Source organism: Vicia villosa, unplaced genomic scaffold, assembly GCF_029867415.1.
Source record: "Vicia villosa cultivar HV-30 ecotype Madison, WI unplaced genomic scaffold, Vvil1.0 ctg.002009F_1_1, whole genome shotgun sequence".
NCBI classification, from domain to species: Eukaryota; Viridiplantae; Streptophyta; class Magnoliopsida; order Fabales; family Fabaceae; genus Vicia; species Vicia villosa.
This window is the reverse complement of record NW_026705810.1, coordinates 233,426-239,284: the sequence shown is the minus strand read 5'-3', so window position 1 is coordinate 239,284 and position 5,859 is coordinate 233,426. Positions and strand designations below refer to the sequence as shown.

At 30.7% G+C, this 5,859-nt stretch overlaps 1 long non-coding RNA gene across 2 annotated transcripts; it reads left to right on the top strand.

The window, feature by feature from the left end:
- Positions 1-319: 319 nt before the first annotated feature.
- Positions 320-2,290, top strand: LOC131637465 (uncharacterized). Of its 2 annotated transcripts, none has more exons than XR_009294341.1 (3): positions 320-741; positions 909-1,901; positions 1,998-2,290. It is a non-coding gene; the product is annotated as an uncharacterized LOC131637465 (long non-coding RNA). The 2 variants fall into 2 exon arrangements; XR_009294340.1 differs by having other exon boundaries at positions 325-741; positions 927-1,901.
- Positions 2,291-5,859: the final 3,569 nt, after the last annotated feature.

Below are 5,859 nucleotides of genomic sequence, written 5' to 3'. Positions count from 1 at the left end.
AATATATTATTCTATGAAATCGTTAAAGAAAATGTTGAGGAATAAGCATGTAAAAGTACTGCTAACAAGATATAATTTTGAAAAAAAGTAAAAAATGTGGTGTTGATACAAAAGAGATGAAAAGATTGACTTTAAAAAGTACACAATGCTCACTTCTTCACATTACCCATTGCTACTTTATTTGAAAAATTATAAATGCTTTTGGACATTTTAAGCATTGGTTAGAGATATTGGATAAACATGATATACTATTTAGGGGTGGACAACAAAACGTCAACCGACCGAACCCGGTCCGGCCCGTGTATTTTTTGAGGTATTGGGTCGGTTCGGTTCGGGTCGTCGGGTTGTCGGTTGGTTAAAAAGGGTTGGACCGGTTTACATTGGTCGGATTCGGCTTGCATTCTTGGGCCCGTCGGAATCCGAATCCGACCGAATCCAGTGATGCTTCTATGGGCCTTCTACACAACCTAGTTTAAGTCCATGTTTAACTTGTTCACTTAACCCAATCCAGACGATTTCATTTCTTCTGTTCTTATCTTTCCCTAACCCTAAAACTCAACCTTCATCTTTAAATCTGCGCCGCACTTCCTTTACTCCGTTCCTAGTCCAAATCGTCTTATCTATGTTTCTGCTTTGGTGTTCCATATACCATATCTTTCATTATCTCTTCATGTTGCGTCTTCACCTCCTCTATATCTTCATTTCACCGATAATTTCTACAAGTATCTCAGTATTCAAAAGGTTAGAAGTTTTTCTTTTTTGATTTCTACTCTTTTATGTTTTAGGATTTTAATGCTTGTTAGAAGTTAAGATTTGTGAATGCGTTTTTACCTTTACTAGTGGTTCCATTACTTTTTTGATGGTGGTAAAGTCTACAAGGTTCATAAATCTAATTACTTTTGTGTAAGTGTTTTTCCTCTTTGCAGATCTCTCCATTGACAACACCAACACAATAGTTTATCTGAAAGGCATGTTATTCTATAGTTTTTGAATCTCATAGATATATTATGTTATGGTTTTATTTGTTTTTGTAACTTGTGATTTTTAACTTTTATCATTTCTTAATTTTCTTGTGCTTTTCTCCAACTTTAACTTTTTTTTTACATGGAAGAGCTCTTGAACAAGCAGAGGAAGCATGGATCTGAAGCTTGAAGCATGGATCTGAAGCTGGAAGCATGGATCTGAAGCTGGGAGATGAAACAAGCAAGCAGAAAGCATGGATCTGAAGCTGGAAGATGAAATAAGCAAGCAGAAAGCAGGGATCTGAAACTGGGAGGTGAAATAAGCAAGCTGGAAGCAGGGATCTGAAACTGAAATATGAGATAAGCAAGCTTTTATTTGTATTCTCTTAGCTAAGAGAGTTTTTTTTTTTTATTTTGTGTGCTGAAAATGAGACATTATTTTATTATGAGTTCATGCTAAAACGAAATAGTTTGAAAAAGATCTAGTGAAATATGAGTTCATGCTAAAAGTAAAATGGTTTCACATAGGCATGGTTCTGGTTTGACAATAAATCATGTAATTGGAGATAGTTTTGGTTCTGCATCATAGTTTTTATCTTATTTAATTGTTAATGATTAAGTTATCAACATGCTTGTGAATTCTAGATCTACTTATCAATATAATTGGAGTTCATGTTTTTGTTGATGTTATTGTTTGTTTTCATTGTAGTTTTATATGTATATCTGTATCATTGAATTGATGACCTAAATTATTAAACTGTCATGTAATATTTGATATTTTGTAGATAAAAAAACATTCAAATGATTATGGCACTTGATGCAGGGTGGCTCATCAACAAGGAATTAGAACAAACAACAAGCAAATATGATGAGTCTCTAAAGCTTTCTCAAAAAGAAGAGTGATGGATCAAAATATGAGATGACTTAACTTAAACAATGGTATATTGATAATGTGATTTTTGATATTGAAATTGAACTTTTGAAAAATATCAGTATTTGGTTTCACTGATGTGATTTTTTAATGTTTTATTGTAGATGAGTTTGCTTCTTATTTTCACATATGAAATGGTAGCTGGAAGCTTGATAGTTTGTTTCATTGACTAAGATTAACACAAGATCATTACAAAGTCTTTGAAAAATGAAGCTTGGTAATTGAGAATGGCTAAGGATCATTATAAAGTCAGTTTTGAAACAGAAGCTTGATTTGAAATGAAGCTTGGAAGAATTATTATTTCTTGATAAATGGCCGTAATAAGAAAATAAAATATATATTGAGATGGAAATTAAGTTATTAAAGTATGTCTATCAGAATTTTGTTTTATTAATTATTTGATTGTTTGATTTAATATCAGGTAAAAAAAACTAGATCAAAATGAGTTTTAAAAGAATTAAATGAGTATAAATATTTTAGTTTTATTCATAATATTTTTTAAAATAAATGTAAAATTTGATTGTATTATTTGAGTTTAAGTTTAGACGGTTCTGAATATTAAGTGTAAAATTTTGATTGCAATTAAATTGGATTTTTTTAAATGTGTCAAGTTTGCAAACAAAAAAAATTAAACTTGAATTGATATCAAATTTGGGCTTAAAATTCAATTTGGCCCAATGCCAAGCTTAACCGAAAAAAACCGACCTAGATAACCGAACCCGAAAAAAACCGAACCCGATTGAACCGAAAGTTGAAATGGTCGGAAGTGGGTTCATTGTGCTCACCCGTGGGTTGGTTCGGTTCAAGGTTTTGGGCCCGAATCCGAACCGAACCGAACCGATGTCCACCCCTAATACTATTTGTACAATCTTATACATCGGTTATAGTGACTTACAAAATGAAGATATGATAGGTAAAAGAAAAGCGCAATAAAAAAAGAAAGTACCATTCAGCTGACATGAAAAGTGTAATAGAATATATGCATGTGAAATAAGGGTTGGTTGGTTAAAGATAATGCATTGGCACAGTTGGCGATGGAGTAGCCACAGAGATTAAAACAATATTTATTTTTTGGTTCAAGTACAACAAAAATGAAGTTATAATAATATATAAATATTGGTTATCAACTTGCTTTCTTGCAAATCATGTTTCTAATGTAATCAAAATTATGTAATTGGCTGACATTTAGTTGGTTTAGACTCAAAATTGCCCTTAATTTTGTGATGTGGCACCAAATGAAGAAAGGTTAAAATTATATAATCCAAAATAACATATTTTCTTATAGGGTAATGCTAACGAGTGCCCCAGGGGCACTCTTTAAGAATTTAAAAAAGGTATGTTCTTGTTTGAAAATACTTGTATTTAATGCATTGATAATTAAAATAAGTGATTTTTCTAAACAATAAAAGGTATGTTTTTTTTAACCGACTTGTATTCAATACAATTTTTTCTTTATTAGGAATCCTTTTTTTTTTTGAAAATAAATGATATTCATTCATTCAAATCGATAGAGTACATCGTTGCAATACAAATCAAAATCGCCAAAAACAAAAAGGATGAATCTGCGAACAAATCCACAGCATCCATGTTAATAGCATAAAACGGAAAATTGCATATGCCTACAAATATTAATGTATTGACTGTATTGAGATGTCCGAAATATTCATGCTTCCGGATCTGTAGCGTTGACGGCACCAAAGTCATTGATTGAATCTGCACTAGATCGAAACTAATCTTTCAACCTGAAACAAATGAACACCGCACAAAAACGGAAAAACAAAATACCCGCACAAAGACGAGAAATCAAAATACACCACAGAAATATGGGAAAACAAAACAAACGATGACCCACGAAATCACAAAAAAGACAAAAAGAAAAGGTGTGAAGATCACTTATTTAAGTAATAGATAAACAAAAACGATTTGAAGGGGTGATTTTGGATCAAAATTGATCCTAAATCACCCCTCTTTGAGAGAGGAAGGAAAAAGAAGAAAAGTGACGACTAGGGTGTTTTCTTGTGATGTTCTATTTCCTATGTTGAGTTAACAGTCCCAATAGAGATTTCTTAAAAGCATCCACGAAAATCAAAACCCTGCATTTATTTCTCCCAAAAGATAAAAACTCAGAGCAGAAAGAGTAAACAACGGTGAATTAGAAAAGCGAAACAACACAGCGGTGGCTCCTCCATGGATCCGATCAAAGTATCCAACGAACTATCTTTCCGCGTCGGATTTTCCGGCCACAACGGCCATCTCAGGGTGGAGCCGCTGTCCACGGTGGAACGTCCCAAGCCGCAGCAGTCCATTCCCGATTTCGTTCTAGTCAGTTCCTCTGCTGTGCTGTTGACCTACATGACTCCATTTTCAGCTTCTTCGATTTTTACTGTCATCTTCTTCAACATACTATCACTCGAATTGCAACCTAATATTTTTTTTTCTCCTCATTCAATTTTGAACGGCATATTCTGCTTTTGTTACATTCCATGTGCTCAATTGAGTAGTTAATTATTCGTTTTCTCTCTAAATTTTTCAGCAATTTCAATAATGTATTATACAGAACTTTCAATTTGTTATATGTAGTACTAATAGGTATAGGTTTTCTACAGAGGACTGGTTTCTTGGTTTCAATTTCATACTAAGAGTAAGAAATATAAAAGAGTTGGTGATTCAGTATAAAAGAACTACTGAAGCAGAGTATTTGTAGTGAAATTCAAGATTCAGATGTTCAGTTACAAAACCCTAGGTTGCTTGTGCTAACTGTCAGAGCCGTCTTTGAGGACGTGCAAGGTGTGCTAACGAATAGAGTCAAACCGTGACTAAAAAAGGACCTCATAGAATATTTGTTGCGGTTTGCATACAAAAAATTATCGATTATATATATAACTGTATGATTTATGTTGTTGATTATAAAGCTTGAAAATGTGTATCTTAAGTTATTTATTTGTAATTCATACATAGAAGAATCCACAAACTTACAAAATAGTTAAATAAGAGTGACTTGATGCTATGTTTTAAAAATCGAAATGGAGGTCAAATTGGTGAAATTTTTGGTTTAAATAGTTCAATCGATTAAATCTACGGTTAAACTGTTTATTAAATGGATTAATAATATGAAGATAAATTTCATAGATATGTCATACACAATCTTACATTCACAATTTAATAAAATAAAGTTTTCAAAAATCTATTACAAACTTAATACAACAAAAATTTAAATTGTACTTTTAATTTTACATATTAACAACTTAATTGTATGTTTAATTTCAACATTCATTTAAAAACAATTTGAACAAATTAAAAAATCACAATATAAATAAGTTAAACCAATTCAAACCAAAATTAAAATAATAAAACATAGTACGTAAAATGAAATTCAAATAATAGAAAATACCTAAATTAAATATGATAGATTCATAAAAAATAAAGGCTAAATTACCTCAAGGGTCCTTTAAGTTATTTAATTGTAATACTAGCAAAATATGCGTGCGTCCGCACGGGTATATTTATTTAATACGATATATATTTTATTTAAATATATATATAAGTTTAAAATTAGTTATTTGATTATAAAATAAATAATGATAATATAAATTAAATTGTATTAAATAATTATAAAAAAATAATGTCTCTAAAAGGGATAATGGAAAAAATTTGATATTTGAAAATAACATTTTTGTGTCTTAAATAAAGGCAACTGTTAATTAAAATAAAATAAGTATTTTGTTGATAGTGGCCCGTGAAATAAAAAAAGATAAATTTTAATATTTTGAAAAATAAGAATTTTGGGTCTCAAATAAAGACAATTGTTAATTAAAATCCCGTGAAGAAAAGAGAAAATTTGACATTCGAAAATAAGAATTTTGTGTATCAAATAAAGGCAATTTTAATCAAAATAAAATATGTATTTGCCGATAGTATCCCGTGAAAAAAAGAGAATTTTTTACATTTGAAAATAAGAATTTTGTT